Raw genomic sequence first — 24,500 nt, forward strand, 5'->3', positions numbered from 1 at the left:
TAAAAATGACAGGGTTGGCACTTTCATTGATATTCTGATTTGTATTCTTAAAAATATGCATATTGGTTTACCAAATTATTTCATATAAAATGTACAAATTTTTTAAAAAATATGTAAATTAACTTTGTAAATTATTTTTATATATATATATATATATATATATATATATATATATATATATATATATAAACAGAATTGGATTTCAGGATAAAGCTGGGCTACATGGAGACACGTTAGAGCTCAACTTTTAACTACAGCTGCAATCCAGAGGGTACATGCAACCCAATTCACTTTTGTAGACTGCAGCTGTTGAGCAATAGTTAAAATTCGAAAGGTGTGATACAAAAAGTCTCCATGTAGCCCCAGCCTACTAGTCATAACAGATCACAGGGGAGTCATACAGAGTACCTACAGGTGGCACTCCGTGTTTGAGACACCCACTACTTAGGGCTCATTCAGGCGAGCGTGTTCCTCGTTTGTGTGCTGTTCGTTGAAATAACTGACAGCACATGGATGCCATCCATGTGCTGTCCATGTTTCACGCATCAGTTGCTAAAGAAATGCAGAGAAATAGAAAAAAAAAAAAAGGAAGTGTTTGCGAGGATAATCACGGATGTGAAAAACGGATGCCACACACACAGCACACTGATGCCACATGGAAAGCACACAGATGGCACACGGACATGAAATGCAGGAAATAGTCCGTTTTTTCGCAGGCAAATCAGACACGCTCGTGTTATTGAGTCCTTACCCCAAGAAGCAAAGCTTTGTAGCCTTGTCCATACCATAACATATTACGCAGGTATTCTCCCCTCAAATATTTATCACAGATTCTGCAATAAGAACCCATGATAAAAAAAAAACAACCTCTGTCTCCATATAAAATTGGAGGCACATGGAGATGTAGTATGGGCCCACAGCAGGCTACAGGTGGCGTATTGTAGGTCTGCACAACACAAATCCATAATACAGCTGTGTGCATCAGCGCTTAGAATTGTTACCCATAGTGCTCTTCATAAGTTTGTGAAAACCTACAAACTGATGGGAAAACCCCTTTAAGTGGAAACACCAGAGACATTTATGACATATCCACAGGATATGTCACAAATGTCAGATAGATGCGGGTCCCACCTATCTCTAGAACGGGGTCCCTTAACCCCTTAATGACCAGCCTATTTTGGACCTTAATGACCAGGCCATTTTTTAAGTTTTTCCATCGTCGCATTCCAAGAGCTATAATGTTTTTATTTTTGCGTCGACATAGCTGTATAAGGTCTTGTTTTTTGCGGGACAAGTTGTACTTTTCAATAGCACCATTTTGGGGGACATATTATTTATTGATTAACTTTTATGAACTTTTATTTGGGGGGAAATAGAAAAAAACATGAAATTTCGCCACTCTTTTTCGCGTCTTAAATCTACGCCGTTTACCGTGTGATATAAATAACACAATAACTTTATTCAGCGGGTTGTTACGATTGCAACGATACCAAATTTGTATAGTTTTTGTATGTTTTACTACTTTTACACAGTAAAAACGCTTTTTTTTCAAAATTATTTGTTTTTGTGTCTCCATATTTGAAGAGCCGTAACGTTTTTATTTTTTCGCCGATGCGGTTGTATGAGGGCTTTTTTTTTGCGGGACGACTTGTAGTTTTTATTGGTACCATTTTGGAGTAGATGCGACTTTTTGATCACTTTTTATCACATTTTTTTAAAGTCAGTATTCACAGAAAACAGCAATTTTTCCATAGTTTTTTATTACATTTTTTACGGCGTTCACCGTGCGGGTTAAATAATGTAATAGATTTATAGTCGGGGTCGTTACGGACGCGGCGATACCAAATATGTGTAACTTTTTAACTTTATTTCGTTTTTTTAATAGTAAAGCATTTTGTGAGGGGAAAAGCTGGGTTTTTCATTTTTTTTCAAATTTTTTTTTAATTAACTTTATTAAACTTTTTTTTAAATTTTTTACTAGTCCCATTAGGGGACTATAATATGCGATTCTGCGATCGCATTTATAATACACTGCAATACTTTTGTATTGCAGTGTATTACTGCCTGTCCGTTTAACACGGACAGGCATCTGCTAGGTCATGCCTGCGGCATGATCTAGCAGGCATTCACTCCAGGCAGACCTGGGGGCCTTTATTAGACCCCCGGCTGCCATTGGAGACACAGACACTCGGCGATCCAAAAAAGTACCTCTCTCCAAAACCACTCAGATGCGGTGCTCGCTATTGCGTACCGCATCTGAGGGGTTAAACGGGTGAGATCGATACTAATATCGATCTCACCTGGCAGAGCAGGGACGCTCCCAGCCCTCAGCTGCCTCTAGCAGCTGAGAGCAGGGAGATTTGACAGCTCCCTGCTCTGTAAACTTATTCCGATGCCGCGACGTAAAAAGTCTATGGCATCGGAATAAGGCCCGTTAGTGACCGACGTAGAAACACGATGGGCCGGTCACTAACGGGTTAAACCCCATTCTACAGCTCTGTGTTGTAGCTGAAGCGTGTGATTTCCGACTATGAATTACGGAAATGGTGTAGCTCACCGAGCTTAGCTGTTTCCGGAACTCCCATAGTAGTGAATGGCAGTTACGGAAACAGCGTAACGTGCGAGCTACGTTGTTTCTGTAACTACCATTCAGTTCCATGGGACTTACAGAAATATCGTAGCTCAGCGAGCTACGCTGTTTCTGTAATTAATGGTTGGAAATCACACGATTCAGCCACAACACAGAGAGGTAGAATGTGGTTTACGGGACCCCGTTCTAGAGATAAGTGTGTGTCCCAGAGGTGGGACCCTCATCTATCTGACATTTATGGCATAATCACAGGATAGATCATAAATGTCTCTGATGGTAAAAACCCCTTTAAGCACACAATTTTCCATATGTACTTTCACTATATATGCTAGAATTCTGACATGGATATAAATGCATTTTGATGTTCTTATAAATATTTTACAAGTCACATTAAATTTTAGCAGGTTTAAAAATAAAGTACTTGAATAATACACATATGTCTTTTAAATGAGTTTTTCAGAAATATGTGACTGGTGGGGGTCCAATTCTTCATAGAGAATCACATGCCCATTCATTCTTCTAATCTTGGTGATGTTATGGGTTGGATTTTTATCATTGTGTATTCCTAGAAAGCCTCTTTAACTTCTTTTTGTCTAAAACATTACATGCCTACCCATTTTTATAAAACTTTCCTTATAGCGGTAGAAAATCTGCAATAAACAGATTTAAATCATGCACATTTAAGATCAATATGTCTCTGCTTAAATGATATAACTTTTTTTTTTTAATTCGTTTTATTAAGAACTGTTACAGTAACAAGTATAAAATCAGTCACACATCACTAATTACAATATATGACACATTGGATCAAGGAAATGTACATATAGCAAATCAAGTAATGAGTACATATAAAGCATTCCAAAAAGATGATTTGTCACAAACAATGGCACTTAGACTGGTTTGCTTGAACATATGCATGACAATTGTAATAAAAAGACAAAAACCAAGAACAGATATAAAGGAAAACAAAACAACCTAGGACCCATGTCACCCACGAGCATCTGATAAATCCGGTACAGCAAGTTCATGGAGATACATAATAAAATTTGCGGGTCACCTATATTACTATCTCACAGTATCTGGTGAACCAGCGGAGGGGTTGACTGTCAGAGGGGAGTTATTCCAAATATCCAAAACCTTAGAAAACTTAGTACTACAACCACGATTCAGAAATACAACCTTCTCAAAAGGTATTACAGAATTTACCAATCCCTTCCAATATCCAATGGATGGAAGTCGATCATTCATCCAATGTTGTGATATAGTTTTCCTTGCTAGAAACAGAGTTTCTCTCAAAAAAATGATAGTATGGTAATTCCATGTCTCCCCATCCAGTATACCAAACAAACATATCTTAGGACATAAAGGGATGCCTACATGTAATAAGGATGATAACAGGGATAGTATGTCGTTCCAAAAGTTCCTTATTACAGTGCATGACCATATCATATGCCAAAAATCTGCCTCCGGAACATGGCATCTCAGACAGTCTGAAGAAGGCAAACGTCCCATTTTGAATATCCTAACCGGGGTTAAATATGCCTGGTGTATTATATATAACTGAATCATTTTATTGTTTGCGGATGGGGAAACCTGAAGATGAGACTCCAAAATATCATCCCACTCATCTGTCTGAATGGTAGGAATCCATCGTTTCCATCTACTCTCTATAGCAAGTGGAGTGGAATTCACCGTGATGGATAACAAATGGGTATATAGAGCGGATATCAGGCCTCGTGGACCCTGGGAGTTAAGAATCCCTATCAGTGGAAAGGAAGAGATTGTTAAGTTATTTCTCAAGTAATGGAATTGGGTTTGTAAAATATGTCGAGTCTGTAGATCCCTATGAAAATGGGTGCGTGGTATGTCATACTTAGTCTGCAACTGAGTGAATGAAAGTAGGACATTATCCTCATATAGGTCCCCTATAGTTCCAATAGCTGGAGATAACCGTGGGGGCATTAAAGGAAAGTAAGAAGCATTATTCCATAAAGGCATTTCAGACACAATATCATTGTAACCCAGCTGCTTTTTCGCTTGTCTCCAAACCACACGAGCCAGCTTGTGTAAGGGCAGGGGTTTAATATGGGCAGGGAGGGAGTTTACTTCAAGGGAGCCGAGCAAATATTGACTCCCAAGTACATGAGCCAAATGGTGCTCTGAGTTGGGAAGATCCTTTCCGGCATCCAGGGCATCCAGGAACTTAAAGTTTTCAGTTGACCTGCTAAATAATATAAAAATAAATCTGGTAGAGCTGTCCCTGCCAGTGCCATAGGCCTTTGGAGCATGGACAACCTGAGTTTATGTCTAGAATTCCCCCATATAAACGGTGATAACAAGAAGTTGAGCTGTTTAAAAAAAGGATTTAGGTACGACAACTGGACTGTGCTGAAGGGCATATAGAAATTTAGGCAACAATATCATTTTAACCAGGTTTATACAGCCAGATACTGATAAAGACAGTTTACCCCATGCATGAAATTTAGATCATGTGAAGCCCAATAGCGGCAACATTTTTAAGGAAAGGTCAACATTTGGAAGTTTAGTTATAAATACGCCCAGATATTTGAAATTATCTACTAGAGGCAAGGGTGACAACTCCGACAGGCCTGGGGGCTGTACTTTGGACAGGGACATAAGAGATGATTTCCCCCAATTAATAAAAAGACCGGAATATTGTCCAAAATGTTCAATTATATTAATTACCGAGGGAAGGGTATCCTGCACTCTATCCATAAAAAGCACCATATCATCTGCATAGTGACCAATGGTATCCGTATGGTCTGCTATGGTTATACCTGTGATAAGTGGAGAGGAACGTATCCGCAATGCTAAAGCCTCAATTGCCAAACTAAATAAAGCGGGCGAGAGGGGGCATCACTGACATGTACCCCTTTGAAGAGTAAATGACGGGGATAGTATATTTTTCACCAAGACATTAGCCCGGGGTGAAGCTTATATTATTTGTATCCATTTACAAAAAACGGGACCGAAACCAAAGTTTTCCAGGCAAGCAAATAAAAAGGGCCATTCAATGGAATCAAAAGCCTTTGTTGCATCCACAAATTTGTAATTTCCTATAATATTTGTGGCATAATGGCTTCTTTTTCTCCAAGTTTTCTATGATGCAATGAAGTTTGCTATGTTATAAGTATATAATAGAGGTGTTCAGACACTTGCCAGTGGCACCTAACTTGTGACTTAACCTGCCGAGTCTTTATATTTAAACTGTTGCTTTCTGTGTTTTTCACAGCTGTGGGCTCCGGGCCTAATATGGACTTTCGAGTGCGAGACCAGTCTTGGATCTCGCAACTAAACGATGTTTTTAAAGAGGATCTGAATTTGTTTTTAGATAGTAATGGGAAAGATACGAGAGAATTAATTATCAGGCTTAAAAGTCTTTTCAAACAGAGGACAAAAATATGGTGGAATAAAGCTTTCCTTGAAAGATATTTAATTAAAGGATTTATCCCGAGAGGTCTGAGGATCCAGGTATTCCCTACCTTCCCTAACGAGGAAGAGACCTTTAGAGACAAATGGGAACAATTGTCTACCACCTGTTCACGGGGCTACATGGATCTTTTGATCCAGTCCAATAATGCATCATTGAGGATAATAGAGAAAGAAATAGATGATATAAACGTGACCCTGAAAAAAGATCTCTCTAATGAGGCCTTGGAAAAATTGAATACTGACCTGGAGTTAGAATTTAAAAAATGGGAAAAAGAGATCTGCTCTACTAAAACTAAGAAATTCCAGAGGGATAACAATGACTACCTACAAGGTAGGGTCTACAAGTGGAGGAACGGTAGACCACGTTCTGGATTCCGATCCAGATCGTGGTCTATTTCTTCCCAAGCCTCTAACGATGAACGAACAGAAATAAGGTGGAATGGGGATACAGCACCTGGACAAGATCTAAGCCTCCCTCTGAGAAATAGGGAGAGGCAAGCAACCAAACAAACGAAAGACACCATCTCCGTACTCTGGGGGTAAAAAAATCAAGGAATTTAGAGGTAATTAACCTATCGACACACATCCTCTCTGACACGCAATGTGATATCCTAAGTAAGGGACTCACATTCTCCCCAAGTAACCAATTCGATTTCTTTACAGCGGTAAAAGACCTGTTTCTGTTCTCGCGGAAGTTGGTATTGCGAAAACTCCATGGGAGGGGTGTTAGCCATACGGGCTTGGATAGCCCCTTGGAACAAGAAACATTGTTGGCCCTGGAGGAACTTCTGCGGGAACAAATTCCCTTAGAGCAAGGTGGGTTCCCGAACTGGATTGTTCCCAGATCCAAAAGGTTCCCCCCCTTGTCCCTGTGCCCACAAGTCGAAATCTTTACAAAACTTGTGATGGAGGATTTTAAACAGATCTCCATCAATAAGAAATATGACAATCTTACAGCCGCACAACGTACAGCTTTGAAGTCTCTGCAATCACTTGAGGATGTGGTATTCAAGGCAGCGGACAAGGGGGGTAACATTGTGATCTGGCCAATCAAACAATATGAAAAAGAAGCATTCCGCCAATTACGTAATAAAGAGAGATATTGCAAACTGAGCTATAATCCCCTAGGCTCCTTCGCCTTGGAGTTAGCAAAAATCTTGAATAGAGCCTTTGAAAAAGGGATTATCCGTAAAAAACACTGGACGGTCTAATGGTGGAATTCCCTAAAACCCCAACTTTTTATCTCCTCCCTAAAGTTCACAAAAACATCAGGGACCCTCCAGGCCGCCCGATAGTGTCAGGGATTGGAGGTCTATGTGAACCAGTGTGCAAGTTCATTAATTTTTATTTGAAACCTCTAGTCGAGTGCCTGCCATCATATGTCAGAGACACCACAGAGGTACTCAAAAGAATTGATGGAATATCTCTGGAGGCGGATATGCTACTGGTCAGCAGATGTGGAGTCCCTGTACACGTGCATTAGAAACGAAGATGGCATTGAAGCGGTCCGCTTTTTCCTCGGGATGAGCAACAGGGACATCCAGCTGTGTGATCTGATAATTGATCTGTTGGAGTTCATTTTAACTCATAACCTGTTTGTCTTTAAGGATACTTTTTATGTCCAAAAACAAGGCACGGCCATGGGGGCGGCGTGCGCGCCGTTATATGCCAACCTGTTTCTGGGCCTCTGGGAGAGGCAGGTTCTGCATGGTGACGGCGCCTGCGCCGCTAGCCATGTGCAGTGCTGGCTACGTTACATCGATGACGTGTTTATCATCTGGCAGGGCACTGAGACACAACTCGTCAACTTTATGCATAATCTGAACATCAATACTTGGAACATAAAGCTGACGTTTGTCCATGATAGGCAAAAGGTGGATTTTCTAGACATATCAATTGAAGCGGACAACGAAGGGAGATTACAGACCGACGTCTTTAGGAAAGAGACGTCGGTCAATTCCCTGTTACACGCGACATCGGCACATACTTATTCCACAGTTAAAGCTGTCCCGGTTGGTCAGTTCCTGAGGATGAGGCGGATCTGCTCTTCAGACACTAGGTTCGAAAACCAAGCACAAGACCTAAAAGAACGCTTCAGGGAAAGGGGTTATAGCCACCGATGCATTAAACAGGGTTACAATCGGGCTAAGAAAATGGAACGGAAACATCTACTTAACCCATTGTCGTTAGAACAGAAGGATAAGACGCCTGGTGTGATTAGGTTAATTTCGACTCACAACAACCAATGGCAGACCTTGAGAGATATTTTGCAGAAACATTGGTCCATTTTGCAATTGGAGCCAACACTTACCCCAGCCCTACCTCCCCATCCCCAAATGACAGCGAGAAGAAGCAGGAACCTAAGAGATATACTGGTACAGAGCCACTATGTCCCTAAACGAGAGAATCTTTTCTCGGCTAGAGGCCCGGCTCAGGGTTGTTTCCCCTGTGGTGACTGTGTAGCATGTCCGAACATTTTGCGGGTTACAACTTTTGACTCTGTTAAGACCGATAGACGCTTCAAAATCCTGCAATATATTTCTTGCAGTACTACTCACGTGATATATTATGCTACATGTGACTGTCCTAAGGTGTATGTGGGTTTAACCTCTAGGCAATTAAGATTACGGGTCCGGGAACACGTACGGGACATATCTGCAGCAAAGGACATAGATGACCTGATGACTCTAAAAACCATTCCCAGACATTTTAAAGGAACAGTGTCATCACAAATTATTTTTTTATATGTTAAAGATGTTAGTGCTTTATTAAAAACGTTTATATTCATTTGTGTGTTTGTGTTTTACTTTTTCTTATTTTTACACTTTTTCTTCCCTATGGGGGCTGCCATTTTTTGTTCCATTTCTGTGTGTGTCGATTAACGACACATACAGACATGGAATACGGCAGCCACAGTCCCATAGGGACTGCGAACGGCTCCCGTCCCATTGACTGCAGTGTACGGCGTCTGTGTGGGAACTGCGCATGCGCCGCTCCCACACAGTCCTATTCGAAATTGGCGCCGTCCGGCGCCATTTTCCTGTGGACCGGAAGTCGCGGCCGGACAGTAATATTACTACTTCCGGTCGCGGCTTCCGGATTTGTGCACTTGCACCAGCGGCAGCAAACGGAGCGGACGGGCCGGAGGGAGCCGCGGCGGCAGGAGCAGGTAAGAGATTTCAATGTATGTTCGTGTTTGTGTGTGTTTACTACTGTATGTAAACCTACTACACTGTGGGTTAGCTCAAAAAATGGCGACACACAGTGTAGGAGGTTACATCGTTCAAACCCCTCGTTTATCCCGGCACTAGCCAGGATAAAGGAGGGGGGATGCTGAGAGCTCACTAGAGCGAGGGCTTTTAACCCAATGTTGCAATGCTGCAATTTTGGGAACAGCTCCATCTAGTGACCAAAAATGGGTAGTATTATAAATTAGAAATAATTTATAATATTTCCTGGACTCGTGCAAAAAAATAAAAAAAATTTGAACAATGTTTAATCACCCACACACTAAATGTTTAATTTTTTAAAAAAAACCATGTTTTTCTGGCAACACATTCCCTTTAAATTAAAACACGGATGTGACCCCCAAAACATTCCGCGTACGCGGTATTGATCGAATACATTGCGGTGTCAGAGGTGGAGATGTCAAAAGGACACTTGCACAAAAAGAGTGCAGGTGGATTGTCACATTGGGTACCATGACACCTCATGGTCTCAATGAGAATTTGAGCTTTTCCGCTTACTTATAAGAACTTCTATCTGTTTGAATATCGCCTCATTTACTTAGCAAATTTCCCTCTCATTAATATTCCCTTGAATTTTAAGTGCTTTCAATTGTTACTAATGCCTGCTCTTTTCGCATTGTCATGTTTAGATGGCTGGGTGATTCCAACTTGCTGTCCTTTTGATATATTCTCCGACTACATCTTTGATGTAGCGACCAACCACCAAGGACAAGAAGAAATGTATTATATTTGTTAATATATTTTTTATTTTGTTTTGATATTTTCTTATTTTTAACAAATGGTCCTTTTGTCATATAGTGAGACGTAATTTTCTGTCATTTCCCCTCCCCTACGGTTTTACAATTACACGATTTATTCATTATTTATTATTTTTCTTGTATGTCACTTATCGCAAGTATATATATTCACTGGCGTAGCTATAGGGGTCGCAGCGGTCGCAATTGCGACCGGGCCCCGAAGCCAGGGGGGCCCACAGCCCCCCGCACCACATCAATAAAAAGTTACTATAGTAACTCGGGCCGCGGGCCCCTGTTACTATAGTAACAGACTTTACTTACCTTCCTGGTTCCGGATCGCAGCGGAGGTCCTGACGTCAAGCACTGTGCGCAGTGCATGACGTCACAGCGCTATGCGCCGCGCACAGCATCGAGACGACAGAACTACCGCCGCGGCTGAAGAGGAAGGTAAGATTAGCCCTGACTGGCGGGGTCCGACTCCCGAGACCCGCCAATCAGCTGTTTTGAAGGGGCCGCAGCACTCGTACGAGAGCTGCTCCCCTTCATTCTGGTCACTTCATTCCGGTCACACTGTGAATCGGTGTCGGCGATTCACAGTGTGAGCGAGTAGTGAAATGAAGGGGAAAACAGCTGATTTGCGGGTCCCGGGAGACACATCAGCTATTGATGGCCTATCCTGTGAATAGGCCATCAATGTTTAGGGACTGCACAACCCCTAAGCCTACGATGTAGCAGGCTTAGGGGGCCCATGAGACAGGATCACAGATTGTGAGATGCTGTCTGCTGGGCCCTGTATCTAAGCCAATCACATGGTATTCTTAGATACATGGCCCATGTGTGATCCTGTCTGATGGACCCTGTATATAATATTGTAATTCACTGAAGTGATATATGAGTAAAACGTATAAATTTTATTTCATAACTCTCTAAAAACAGGGGTACAATCACCACTGTGAAAAGCCCCACCGTGTGCATTAAAAACTTATTAAACACATTCTCCAAGTCCTGGTTCGTTTGTGAACCCTCTCTGACTGGGTATACTTGAAAGATACAAATATGGGATCAACGTTTCAACATTGGTGTAACAGTGGATTAGACCCTAAAACACACCGGAGCCTGCAGTTACCGCTCCTAAATCTCCTGGTGCTAAGGTGCACAACAGTGCCACCGTTCCCTACGCTGTGATCCCTCACTAACCTGACCCTATGCGTTTCTATACATATCATCAGGGGTCTGTAACTTGGTCATTCTGGCTAAAGTGCCAGCGATATTAATTCAGTAGCAGATATTCTGCTGTACTGCTGTACAACACGGAAGGGTGCACGCATAGATGTCAGCGGCACACTTCACTTCGGGACTCAGAGTTGATATAACTAATACTCCTCCCCCTGGCCTCGGCAGCGCACTTCGAAACAGCCAATCACACTAGCCCACCTCATTCGTGACGCCTGACCATGTGACTCCCGGCCGTCAGCTGACGTACCCGGAAGTAACATCGACCACATCAAACGAACGCGCAGGCGCAGTGGGAGGCTGTAGGCGCATCTACTTACTGCACATAAGTCCATTCTCATCGAGGATGGCGTATAATAATAGCAAATAGGGTAGATATTGCGGATCAGCTCAAAACCGCAACTCGGCTGCCATAGATAAAGCACCTTCTCGGCAAATACACTTGGTATGGATAAATAAGCGATATTAATATTTGCCACACTTTAGAATTTTAAAACACTTCTCTTGAAAGGAACAGCTATACCTGTTAACAATGAATGGTGTACTGCAAGTACTTGTATTGTAGCCAGGATTGACAGCCACACACATACTCTAGCAACCATAAATAGTAACATTAAAATGTATATTTAAATGAAACCGGTATAGTTTGTTTGCTCATTTAGACCTTCAGGTTGTACACAAGCCAGTCTATAAATTCACTGGGCCTCCTTACGCAGAATAAGATTGTCCCAGTCCCCTCCCCATTTTGGAGGACGTACCAGTTCAATCGCCTTTAATTTTAAGCATTCTGCTCTGCCCTGATGTTTTGCATGTACATGTTTGGATATGGGAGTATCTCTTTCATTTGTAACATCTCCAACATGTTCTCTAATTCGGCGCCGAAGCTGCCGCACCGTTTTGCCCACATAATTCAGTGGGCATGGACATGTTATCAAATAAACCACCCCTGCCGTTTTTCAATTGACAAAGTCTCGAATATCATACTCGGCCTTGGTGGTAACACTTCTGAATTTTCTCCCACTCTGAATAAAGTCACAAGCTTTACAACTGCCACATCTATGTGTGCCTGGTATCTGCCTGTCCAGCCAGGTTCCTTTTGGTGCTATAGGGTCAAAGCAACTGTGCATCACCCTATCCCTGATGTTTTTACCTCTACGGAACGTGACTGAAGGCCATTGTGTAATCTGATCCACCAAGTCCACATCTGCACCTAGGATACGCCAGTATCTTTTTAATATTTGCATGATCTCAGATTGTTTGGAGTCATAGGTACCTATAAGTCTCGTAACCCTTTCCTCTTTGCGTTGTCTAGGGACTAAAAGACTCTGCCTGTCTGCATCCCTCACTCCCTCATAGGCCTTTCTAATTACCCCCTTAGGGAAGCCTCTCTCCTTCAATCTAATTGTGAGATCCTGTGCCTGTATCTCAAAATCATCCATCGAGCTACAGTTCCGGCGTACTCTCATGAATTGGCCTCTGGGGATACCTCGTTTAAGGGGATAAGGGTGACAACTATTCCATTGTAAAAAGCTGTTAGTTGCTGTCTCCTTTCGGTGTACATTAGTACGTATTGTGCCTTCCTTAGTTTTCATGATCTTTAGATCTAGAAAAGATAATTCCTGATCACTGATTTCACATGTAAATCTCAGCCCTAGATTGTTTTCATTAAGGGCTGCCACAAAGGCATTGAATTCCTCCACTGTGGAATTCCAAAGCAACAACACGTCATCAATGTATCTAATCCAGATACCTATTGATGAAGTCCACTTAGCAAATTTATCCCCAAACACTACTGTCTCTTCCCACCAGCCAAGATATAAATTTGCATAGGTGGGAGCAGTAGGACTCCCCATTGCTGTGCCACGTTGCTGGTGGAAGATGCGGTCCTCAAAGATGAATACATTCCTTTCTAACACAAAATGTAACAATTGCAACACAAGCTGGTTGTGAGCCACATATTGAGTGCCTCGAGATTTTAAAAAATATTCCACTGCCTTACAGCCAAGTCCATGTGGAATAGAGGAGTACAATGCCTCCACGTCCAGGCTAGCCAAAAATGTATCTTGTTCCAACGTGATACCATCAATTTGTTTTAAAACATCCATAGTGTCACGTACATATGATGTAAGACCTAGCACAAATGGACGCAACACCTCATCTATATATGTGCTCACATTCTGGGTTAGATTATTGATACCTGATACAATAGGTCTGCCACGTAAGGGAGGGTACCCTTTGTGAATTTTGGGCAGGCTATAAAAGCATGCCATGATGGGAAATTGTGGAAACAGAAAGTTAAATTCATTAGCACTAATCAGGGAACTACTCTTCGCATCACGTAGGATGCCTAAAAGCTCCTTTTTGAACAGTGCTGTGGGGTTCTCTTTTAAAATGGTATAGCAGTCAGGATTGAGCAAGATGTCCTCACACATCCTCTTATAGTCTTCTCTACTCATAACCACAATGTTCCCACCCTTATCGGATGCTTTCAGAATGATGTTTTGTCTTTTTTCCAAAGTGGTAAGAGCTACACGTTCAGACCAAGACAGATTGTTGTCTATTCCACTCACATCCTGACCCAAAGCCTTAATCTCATCTCCCACCAATTCAACAAACAAATCTACATTTGTGAAATCTCCCAGTGGCGGTAGTTTCCTACTTTTGGTTTTTAAATTGGTGAATGGACCTAGTCCTGGAGCTCTACTTGATTCCTCAAGCAACCCTTCCAAGGCTTCTAGGCCTTCCAAATCAGATTCTTCTAAACCCATTTCCAGACATTTCTTTCTATTGTGATGCTTAAAAAACTTTATCCATTTCAATTTCCGAGCAAACAAATTCAAATCCTTCACCCAGGTAAATTAATCAAATTTCACTGTGGGGACAAATGAAAGCCCCTTCTCCAGAAGCATGATCTCAGATGGATTAGATTGTATTCAGATAAATTAATAATTTGGAACCTATCTGTTCCTCTTCCCTTTATAAATCCTTTTGCCCCCTCAGCATGTAGCGGGAAATGGGGGGATTGTTGGATAAAAAATTACTGCCAGTGTTGGAAGAAGCTCTTGCCCGGCCCCTATTCCTACCTCTGGCACCATCCCTATATTTTTGTCTACCGCCACTAGTCCCAAAGAATGGGCCCACTCTTTCAGAGTCTGTAGTTTCACTCTCAGATGTGGAAGGGTCAGATTCTCTTAAACCCCTACTTAGCTGCTGCTGTTGTTGTTGTTGTTGATTAACAAAATCATAAGCTTTTTTCTCTCTAAACTCCTGCAGATCTCTCTGGAACTGGAAGTGCTTACGCTCTTTTAGATGATTAGTAAACCTCTCTAAAGATTGTTGCAAGGTTTTGTCTTTCTTGTCAAAGCCTGGAGTATCTACCAGAGTCTTAACTGTCTCAATCTCCTTTTTCAATTCAACACTGATATATTCCAACTGGATTTTCTCTTCCTCTACCAAAATTTGCATTAGTCTCAGTGAACTCCCTGTGATCTCCTGCTCCCACCTCTCTCTTATATTAGGTGTCTTTAATCTAGAGGCTGGGGCAATTGGGACTCTCAGGCCTCTAGGTACTATTTTATTCTTGAGATAGTTCTCCAGACTCTGAATTTCCCACCAACTCCTTGTATAATCCTTGTGCAATCTAGTGAGGTTTTTAAAGGTGGATTTAAGGGACGCACCCTGTGTCGTATACACGAGTTCACACTCAGAAAAAACGCTTTTTGCCTCACTCATCCATCCTTCTGTACTCAGATCAGAGAGTGCAAAGGCTGCCATACCCAGATAGAATATATAATGAACTGTACTAATTCGTAATAATTCACTGTATTTCTTCGATATATATTAACTTGTGCTCCCACAAAGTATAGAAAATTGTAATTCACTGAAGTGATATATGAGTAAAACGTATACATTTTATTTCATAACTCTCTACAATCACCACTGTGAAAAGCCCCACCGTGTGCATTAAAAACGTATTAAACACATACTCCAAGTCCTGGTTCGTTTGTGAACCCTCTCTGACTGGGTATACTTGAAAGATACAAATATGGGATCAACGTTTCAACATTGGTGTAACAGTGGATTAGACCCTAAAACACACCGAAGCCTGCAGTTACTGCTCCTAAATCTCCTGGTGCTAAGGTGCACAACAGTGCCACCGTTCCCTACGCTGTGATCCCTCACTAACCTGACCCTACGCGTTTCTATACATATCATCAGGGGTCTGTAACTTGGTCATTCTGGCTAAAGTGCCAGCGATATTAATTCAGTAGCAGATATTCTGCTGTACAACACGGAAGCGTGCACGCATAGATGTCAGCGGCACGCTTCACTTCGGGACTCAGAGTTGTCTACTGTATAAGATTACTGTCTGCTGGACCCTGTATCTAAGCCTACGTTGTGGTAGGCTTAGATACAGGGTCCCACAGACAGTATCACACATGGGCCCTGTATCTAAGCCTAACACATGTGTTACTAATCAGTTTTTTTTGTGTGTTTTCTTACAGGTTCGGTCGTTGGACTACGTCGGATTCCAGGACTACTTCGATGACGGCTTTTTTTTTTGTTATCAATAAAATGGTTAATGAGGGTTGTGTGTGTTTTTTTTTATTTCAATAAAATATTTTTTCTATGTCTTTGTGTTTTTTTTTAAACGATATTACTACCGCCTTAATAATGGCCGCCGGCTGATTGACAGTATCCATTGCTAATGCGGGGGCTTAGTGTTAGCCGGTGCAGAGGCTAACACTAACCCCCTTTATTACCCCGGTACCCACCGCCACCAGGGGTGCTGGGAAGAGCCGGGTACGATCCAGTACATGACCATCTGCAGTGAGGGGTGGCCGCAGGCTGGTATTATCAGGAGGGGAAAGGCCAGATACAGTGGCCCTTCCCACCCTGGTAATGCTAGGCTGCTGCTGCTTTATTGTATCTGGCTGGTTATGAAAAATGGGGGGGACCCCACTTCATTTAAAAAAAATAAAAAAATTGGAAAGAACGATGTGGGGTCCCCCCCAATTTTCATAACCAGCCAGATACAACACAGCAGCAGCAGGCAGCATTACCAGGGTGGTAGGGGCCACTGTTTTTGGCCTTCCCCAGCCTAATACTACCAGCCTGCGGCCGCCCCGGTACCTGCCTGTCACTACAGATAGTCGGGTACTGGTACCAGTACCCCTGGTGGCGGTGGGTACCGGGGTAATAATGGGGGTTAGTGTTGGCCTCTGCACCTGCTAACATTAAGCCCCGCCTTAGTAATGGAGGTTGTCAATCAGCCAGCGGCCATTACTAAGGCGGTGATAATAAAGTTTAAAAAGATACAAGCACATAGAAAAATATTTTATTGAAATAAAAAAACACAATCCTCATTAACCCTTTTATTGAGAATAAAAAAACGCCGTCATTGAAGTCCTCGAATCCGAAGTCCAACAACCGAACCTGTAAAAAAAACACAAACACACAAAAATAATCAGTAACACATAAAGAAGCAAAATTATTATTCTTACCTTTCCTGGGTCCAGCCCTGGAGCTGCAATGTCAGCGAGCTGAGCCCTGTATCTAATCCGATCATGTGTGATACTGTCTGCTGGGCCCTATATCTAATCCTATCATGTATGATACTGCCTTCCGAGTCACTGTATCTAATCCGATCATGTGTGATACTGCCTTCTGAGCCACTGTATCTAATCCTATCATGTGTGATACTGTCTGCTCAGCCACTGTATCTAATCCTATCATGTGTGATACTGTCTGCTCAGCCACTGTATCTAATCCTATCATGTGTGATACTGTCTGCTCAGCCACTGTATCTAATCCTATCATGTGTGATACTGTCTGCTGGGCCCTATATCTAATCCTATCATGTGTGATACTGTCTGCTGAGTCATTGTATCTAATCCTATCATGTGTGATACTGTCTGCTGGGCCACTGCATCTAATCCTATCATGTGTGATACTGTCTGCTCAGCCACTGTATCTAATCCTATCATGTGTGATACTGTCTGCTCAGCCACTGTATCTAATCCTATCATGTGTGATACTGTCTGCTCAGCCACTGTATCTAATCCTATCATGTGTGATACTGTCTGCTCAGCCACTGTATCTAATCCTATCATGTGTGATACTGTCTGCTGGGCCCTATATCTAATCCTATCATGTGTGATACTGTCTGCTGAGCCAATGTATCTAATTCTATTATGTGTGATACTGTCTGCTGAGTCATTGTATCTAATCCTATCATGTGTCATACTGTCTGCTGGGCAACTGCATCTAATCCTATCATGTGTGATACTGTCTGCTCAGCCACTGTATCTAATCCTATCATGTGTGATACTGTCTGCTCAGCCACTGTATCTAATCCTATCATGGGTGATACTGTCTGCTGAGCCAATGTATCTAATCCTATCCATAGTTTATAGGGTCGTAGTGCTATAGATATGCTATGCTGTCTCCTATACACACATTTTTTTTTTGGGGGGCGGACACATATGTATTGGGGCTATTTCCCCTGACATTTTAAGCCCTGAGGGTATGTTCACACGGCAGCGTCCATTACGGCTGAAATTACGGTGCTGTTTTCAGGAGAAAACCGCTCCGGAATTTCAGACGTAATGGCATGTGCAGGCGTTTTTCGCTGCGTCCGTTACGGACGTAATTGGAGCTGTTTTTCCATGGAGTCCATGGAAAACGGCTCCATTTACGTCTGAAGAAGTGACAGGCACTTCTTTGACGCGGGCGTCTTTTTTACGCGCCGCATTTTGACAGCGGCACGCAAAAAAAATGACCGTCGGCATAGAACATCGTAAGACCTATTCAAATGAATGGGCAGATGTTTGCCGACGCTTTTGAGCCGCATTTTCGGAGGTAATTCAATGCTAAAACGCATTGAACCCGACCTTAGTGACGCCCCGGCTGCTAGTGCTGCATTGTTGGGTAACTTAGGAGACCCAGCGATGCAGCTGAAAGCTGCGGACCGTCGGCCATGAGGAGTTTGCGGGGGGGGGCCCAATAAGAACTTTTGCATCGGGGCCCATGAGCCTTTAGCTACGCCCCTGTATATATTTGTTTACTTGCGTCCTCGATTCATGTTGATCATGATCTCCTTACTCGTGTTTTGTGAATTTTTAAACATGTAAACACAACTTATAATTCTAAGGTTAGTATTTTTCTATGAGCAGCAGTTTTATTGCATTATAATGTATGGTCTGTCAGTATATCCCTGCATTATTAGTTATACACTTATGTATCTGTCATAATTATTGTGGATACGTCTATTATGGTCACTTTTACTCACCCCATTATCTTTTGTTCAGTTGTCTTCTTCTTTCTGTCCTTTCTTCTTTTCCCTCCTTCTCTTTCTCGTTTTTCGCCCCTCTTTCCCCTTTTTCTTTTTCTTTCCCTCTTTTATTTTCCTGAACAGGGGATTTAATATTACATCGGTCAGTTCTCCATCTACAATAAGGCCCAAGTACAGATTTTTTTCGTCACACTCACTTCAATACTCTCTTGTCCCGGGGTTGCACATGTGCTGGTGAGTCTGGGAGCCTCGCCCGGCTCTCTGTCGACTTTACGCTCATGCTGCGCCTGCTCTGTCTCCATGGACACGCGTCCTTGGGGGCACGCAGGCGCAGTGCGAGCGTGACAACGGACAGCGGGGATCTCGCGGCTCAAGTCAGACTCTCGCGCATGCGCCGTGGACCGGAACTAGAGGACAGACACCGGAATACAATAGCCATCACCTACCCAGCTATATATAAAATCGGACAATGCCATGTCATAATATACTACCCCCTGAGAAAGCTAGACTGGCGAAACGCGTGTCGGGGCGCTACCATTTCAGGAGGCAGTGTGGGGCCATCACAATATTCACCCTCATGGGTAAGCCTGCCACAATATTTATTGTGTTTCAAACAGACTCTTCATGATCTGTATATGCTTTGTACACTTGACTCCCTTTCCGGCTGTTTTTGCCTGACCATGACCCTCTTGTCTTGACATATTTTTTTCATCACGGCGTAATCTGTTATGCAATCCTTTGACTTCGGGCACCTAGGAGCACACGGTTATATGTTGAACCTTGTGTCTCCCGTAAAACTGTACTTGTGTCGTCATTAATAAGCTGCAGATACGCGCTTACTATACGATTTAGATGCTTGATTTTTGGTCTGTGTTAGGCATACACAATTGCCAGGGAATTTTTTGTGCAGGACACCCTAAACTCAACTTGTTTGAAGCAACCACACTGTTTCTTTCTTTTTTAGATCCCTTTGAATTTTATATACATGTTGTTATTTAATGTTGTATGTCCCAATAAAATTTGTAATTTCCTATAATATTTGTGGCGTAATGGCTTATTTTTCTATGGTTATACCTGTGATAAGTGGAGAGGAACGTATCCGCAATGCTAAAGCCTCAATTGCCAAACTAAATAAAGCGAGCGAGAGGGGGCATCCCTGACGTGTACCCCTTTGAAGAGTAAATGACGGGGATAGTATATTATTCACCAAGACGTTAGCCCGGGGTGAAGCTTATATTATTTGTATCCATTTACAAAAGACGGGACCGAAACCAAAGTTTTCCAGGCAAGCAAATAAAAAGGGCCATTCAATGGAATCAAAAGCCTTTGTTGCATCCAGAGACGCCAAAGCCCAAGTGTTGTCCTGCAATGCACTATATTGAACTATCGTCTGAACCCTTCTAATACTTATGGATGTGCTTTTACCCGGCATAAAGCGGGTTTGATCCGGGTGTATCAAATCCAAGATGACCGTATTCAGTCTTTGAGCAAGGATTTTAGTCAGGATCTTATAATCGGCATTTACCAATGATATGGGGCGGTATGAACTACAGTCCAAGGGGTCCTTTCCGGGTTTAAGCAGAACCACTATGGTGGCATCATAAAATATAGTTGGCAATGCCCCAGAAGCAATGGCAGACTCAAAGACCTGCTGTAACTGGGGTGTTAAATCGTCACTGTATTTACTATAGATCTCTATAGGCAGGCCATCTGGACCGGGGGCTTTACCTTTAGCCATAGCTTTGATGGCCAGGGTGATTTCGTCTATTGTTATATCAGCATCCAAAAATGCCCGTTGAGTGTCTGTGAGCTGCGGGAACGATAAATCTGAGAGATAAGCAGAAATATCCATATCAGTTATAGCCAATGTAGTCTTATAAAGGGAAGTATAATAATCCTGAAAGCATTGAGTCAAAAGTTCTGCTTCCACAAGTATATCCCCGGAGGGGGCCCTAAGCTTCAAGAACGCATTTGAGGCAGAGTTTTGCTTCACCATGAATGCTAATAGTTTGCTAGACTGATTCCCCAGTTCAAAGTATGACTGTCTAGAAAAAAATAACTTCCGTTTAAATTTAACGTGTTGTTGTTGGGCGTATAATCTCTGAAAGCTCAACCATTCAGACCTGTGTGCATCAGTAGGGTCAGAGACATAGGACCTTTCAGCTAATGCCAGCCTATTTGTCAGAATTTCCTCATCCTGGGCTGACGTGCGTTTAATATAAGAAATAGTAGAGGATAAACAGCCTTGCAAGTATGCTTTGAGGGTATCCCAAAAATTAGAGGCATCCGTCTGTATATCATTAGTGGACATAAAACAATCTAGTTGATCCGGGATCCTATCTTATGGGCCGATTAGAGATAACCAGAAGGGGCTCACCCTCCACAGGGGCCTACTTCTACTTGACAGAGTCCGGAGAGTGAGAATAACTGGATTGTGATCCGATATTCTCCGGGGACCATGTGTTATAGAGGCCATGCGCAATACCAAATCAGGTGTCCCAAATATATAATCCAGGCGTGACAGTGTACGTCTTGTTGAGGAATGACAAGTGTATTCTAACAAATCTGGACATTTAAAGCGCCATAGGTCTATCCATCCAGTACCAGTTATGAATGTAAATAAAGTGGTATTTGTTGTGCCGCCCACACTAGACGGTATGGAATCACGAAATCTATCTAAATTGCTATCCATTAAGAGATTAAAGTCCCCTATGCAAATAACAGAAGTGTCTGGGTAGTCAAGGGCAAAATTAACCGCCCAATGTAAAATTTCCAAAGAGGCCGAAGGTGGGTTATAGATACATATAATGACGTAGCCCTTAGAGTCAATCTCAGCATAGGTAAAGATAAACCTCCCCTCAGAGTCTCTATGAGTCACCTTAGCCTCCCAGCGTAGTGATCTGTGAACCAGTAGGGACACCCCTCTAGAATAACATGTATGAAACGAATGTGCAGACCACTGGACTCACGGCTTATTCAGCCATCTAGCCGATTGCAACGTCAAATGTGTTTCCTGAAGACTGAGGATATGAGGTGAAAATTGCCTAATATGAGAAAATACCTTTACTCGCTTAAGTGGTGTACCAAGCCCCCTGACATTCCATGACATACAGACAATGTTATCAGTCATTGGAGTATATAGACAATGTGAAGATCACGGCACCGCCCTGATACCCCATACGGAAACAAAATACCAGTGGGAGTACCGTATGTGATATATGGAGGGAAGAATCTCCCTCAGAGCACTGCTCATGAGCACCTAGGACCTGTAGAAAAGGGAAAACATAATCACAGAAACAAACATAACTCGCAACATAGCGCAAAGTAACAGTATCCTTCACAGAAAAGACCATCTTAGAAATATAGGGGTTACCGCCGTTATAGATAACGGTAGATAAAGATGTACATATGGACGATACCCGGAGCTCTCGTCCTTAGGCATATCAAGCGAGCATATCTGTGTAGATACAAAATGAATGCAGCATATACATTGGAGAAGCACAACACCTGACAATAAAAAGTCAAAAAGGATATATGTTGAAGAAGCCGTCTCGAGCAAATATCCCCTGTTGGTTAAGTTCTCGGTGAGGGTGGATGAAATTGGAGCCAGTCCATGGCCTCCCCAGGAGTATTGAAAAACACGGATGATCCACCATGCAGAATGCGTAAATGAGCCGGGTACATCATGGAATACACTATACCGCGATCTCTAAATCTTCTCTTGACTTCGGTGAATTGGGCTCTTTGCTTTTGAAGATCCACAGAGAAATCCGGGAAGATAGACACTGTAGAGTTATTGTGCTGTATGGAGCCTTTCTGTCTGGCCAGACGAAGAGCCGTGTCACGATCTTTACAATTAAGTAGACGAGCCAAGAGAGGTCTAGGTGGCGCCCCAGGTGGTGGGGGCTTCGCCGGTACTCTATGAGCACGCTCCACGGCGAACATCGGGGAGAAGTCATCACCCAGGGTTTCTTTTAGCCATGTTTCCAGGAAACGGTCGGGGTACTGACCCTCTGCACGCTCCAGTAAGCCTATAATACGGAGATTGTTGCGGCGCAACCGGTTCTCAAGATCACCCATTTTTTGTTGCCCTGCATCTGTTTTGTGGGACAGAGAGGAAAGTTTAACCGCCATCGGAGAGACTCTATCTTCCAAGTGGGAAACACGGGACTCCACCTCTGTCAAGCGGCCACGCATAGATTGCAGATCTTGTCGCAAAAGACCCACGTCGATTTTGATCTCTTCAATTTTACCCGTCAGGGAAGTTTTGCAAGCCGTGATAGCCTGGAGTAGTTGATGCGACACCTGATGTAGGGTAGGTTCTTCCTCCTGCTCATCTCCTGAGAGGTTAGCACGTGGCGGATCCACAGATTTAGGCGTGTTACATCGTAGGGATCTAGTACCTTCTGGAGGATCATTTCTAGCAAAGTCTTTCAATTTCTCTGTAGCAGAGGGACCCTTAGCACAGTTGGTAGTCATAGCAGCGACAGGAGACAGACACTAACTTCTGAGGTAGAATGTACAGACACTTGCAATATAGAAATGAATGGTGGACGTCTGAGGAGAAATCCTGCCAGTAAAGTAATGAAATTCCAGAAATAGTAGTAGAGAACCCGGTTGCGTACCGTAAATCAATAGAAATGGCAAGTAGATATTGCAGCAAGAAACCAGCTATGACCGAGACAGGTATCCAAAGAACAAGGGTTTCCACAAGGCAACTCCGGCCCAAGGTATAATATAGAATAAAGCAGCAGATGATCACTGAGAGCAAGGGAGAGTTCAATTAAGCGCTTCCAGCAGGGGGCAGCAGTTGCTGTATGTCGGGCCACCACGTGCAGGGCTTACAGGCAGGGCCTTCTCAGGGCCCTGCTCAAGGGCTGATAAGAATGGTACAGGGGGGTTAAAGGAGCTGAAGTCCCAGCAGCCAGGAATCACCTACCCCGTCCACTACGATCTCCTGATCCGTGCTGCAGGCCGATGTGCACTGCAGTGAAGATGATGCACATGTGTGTCTGCCGGGATGTCGGCAGTTAATGGCGGCCCTGGCCTCCGTTCAGCGCTGCACCACGAGTCGTCTCCAGCGGGATGTCCGCAAATAACCCCACCGAGGGACACAGCAGCCTCTCCAGACAAGATTCCTCCGGTCTAGCAGACAGGTAAGTGGAGGATGGACGCCTACAGATCAGGATTACATGCAGGATGGCGGGAGCTCCGGTGCACACGTCCGCTCCGGCTGCCATCCAAGCCACGCCCCCCTTAAATTATATAACATTAGTCAATAGAGCCACGAGGGCCCCATCTGTTGTCCCCCACATTTTCGTAAAATTCATATTTGCCAACAATATAAAAGTCTTAAGTGTTTGAAAAAAGTATATTAAATTAATATTCGTATACAATTTAGTAACTGCATATTTATAACATTGAATGAGTAGTATGGAGGTACTTTTCATGCTGCCCTATTTTTAAGATAAGTTCTGGGAACACATTACTTTATATAACTTTATATATTATTTTAAATAACTGAGCAACCACTATAAAAAGTAGAAAAAAAATATTATAATAATTATAAAGAATGATGTGCTAACAATGGTCGAAGGCATAAATAGTACTTGGAAGAAACAAAATCAAGGGCTTTCAAGAATAATCTGCATTGCTTAGTCAAGTAAAGAAACAAAAAAGTACAGAAGGGTTTTTGGATTCCAAGAATCAAAGCTTGCCAGAGGACAGCAAATCTATCATGTTGTTGTACAATTGTAAATCCCATTCAATAGATTTATAGCTTTAAAGAGGCTCTGTCACCAGATTATAAATGCCCTATCTCCTACATAATCTGATCGGCACTGTAATGTAGATAACAACAGTGGTTTTTATTTTGAAAAACGATCATTTTTGAGCAAGTTATGAGCAATTTTAGTTTTAGTTTCTTAATGCCCAACTGGGCGTGT

Source organism: Rhinoderma darwinii, chromosome 2 (assembly GCF_050947455.1).
Source record: "Rhinoderma darwinii isolate aRhiDar2 chromosome 2, aRhiDar2.hap1, whole genome shotgun sequence".
NCBI classification, from domain to species: domain Eukaryota; kingdom Metazoa; phylum Chordata; class Amphibia; order Anura; family Rhinodermatidae; genus Rhinoderma; species Rhinoderma darwinii.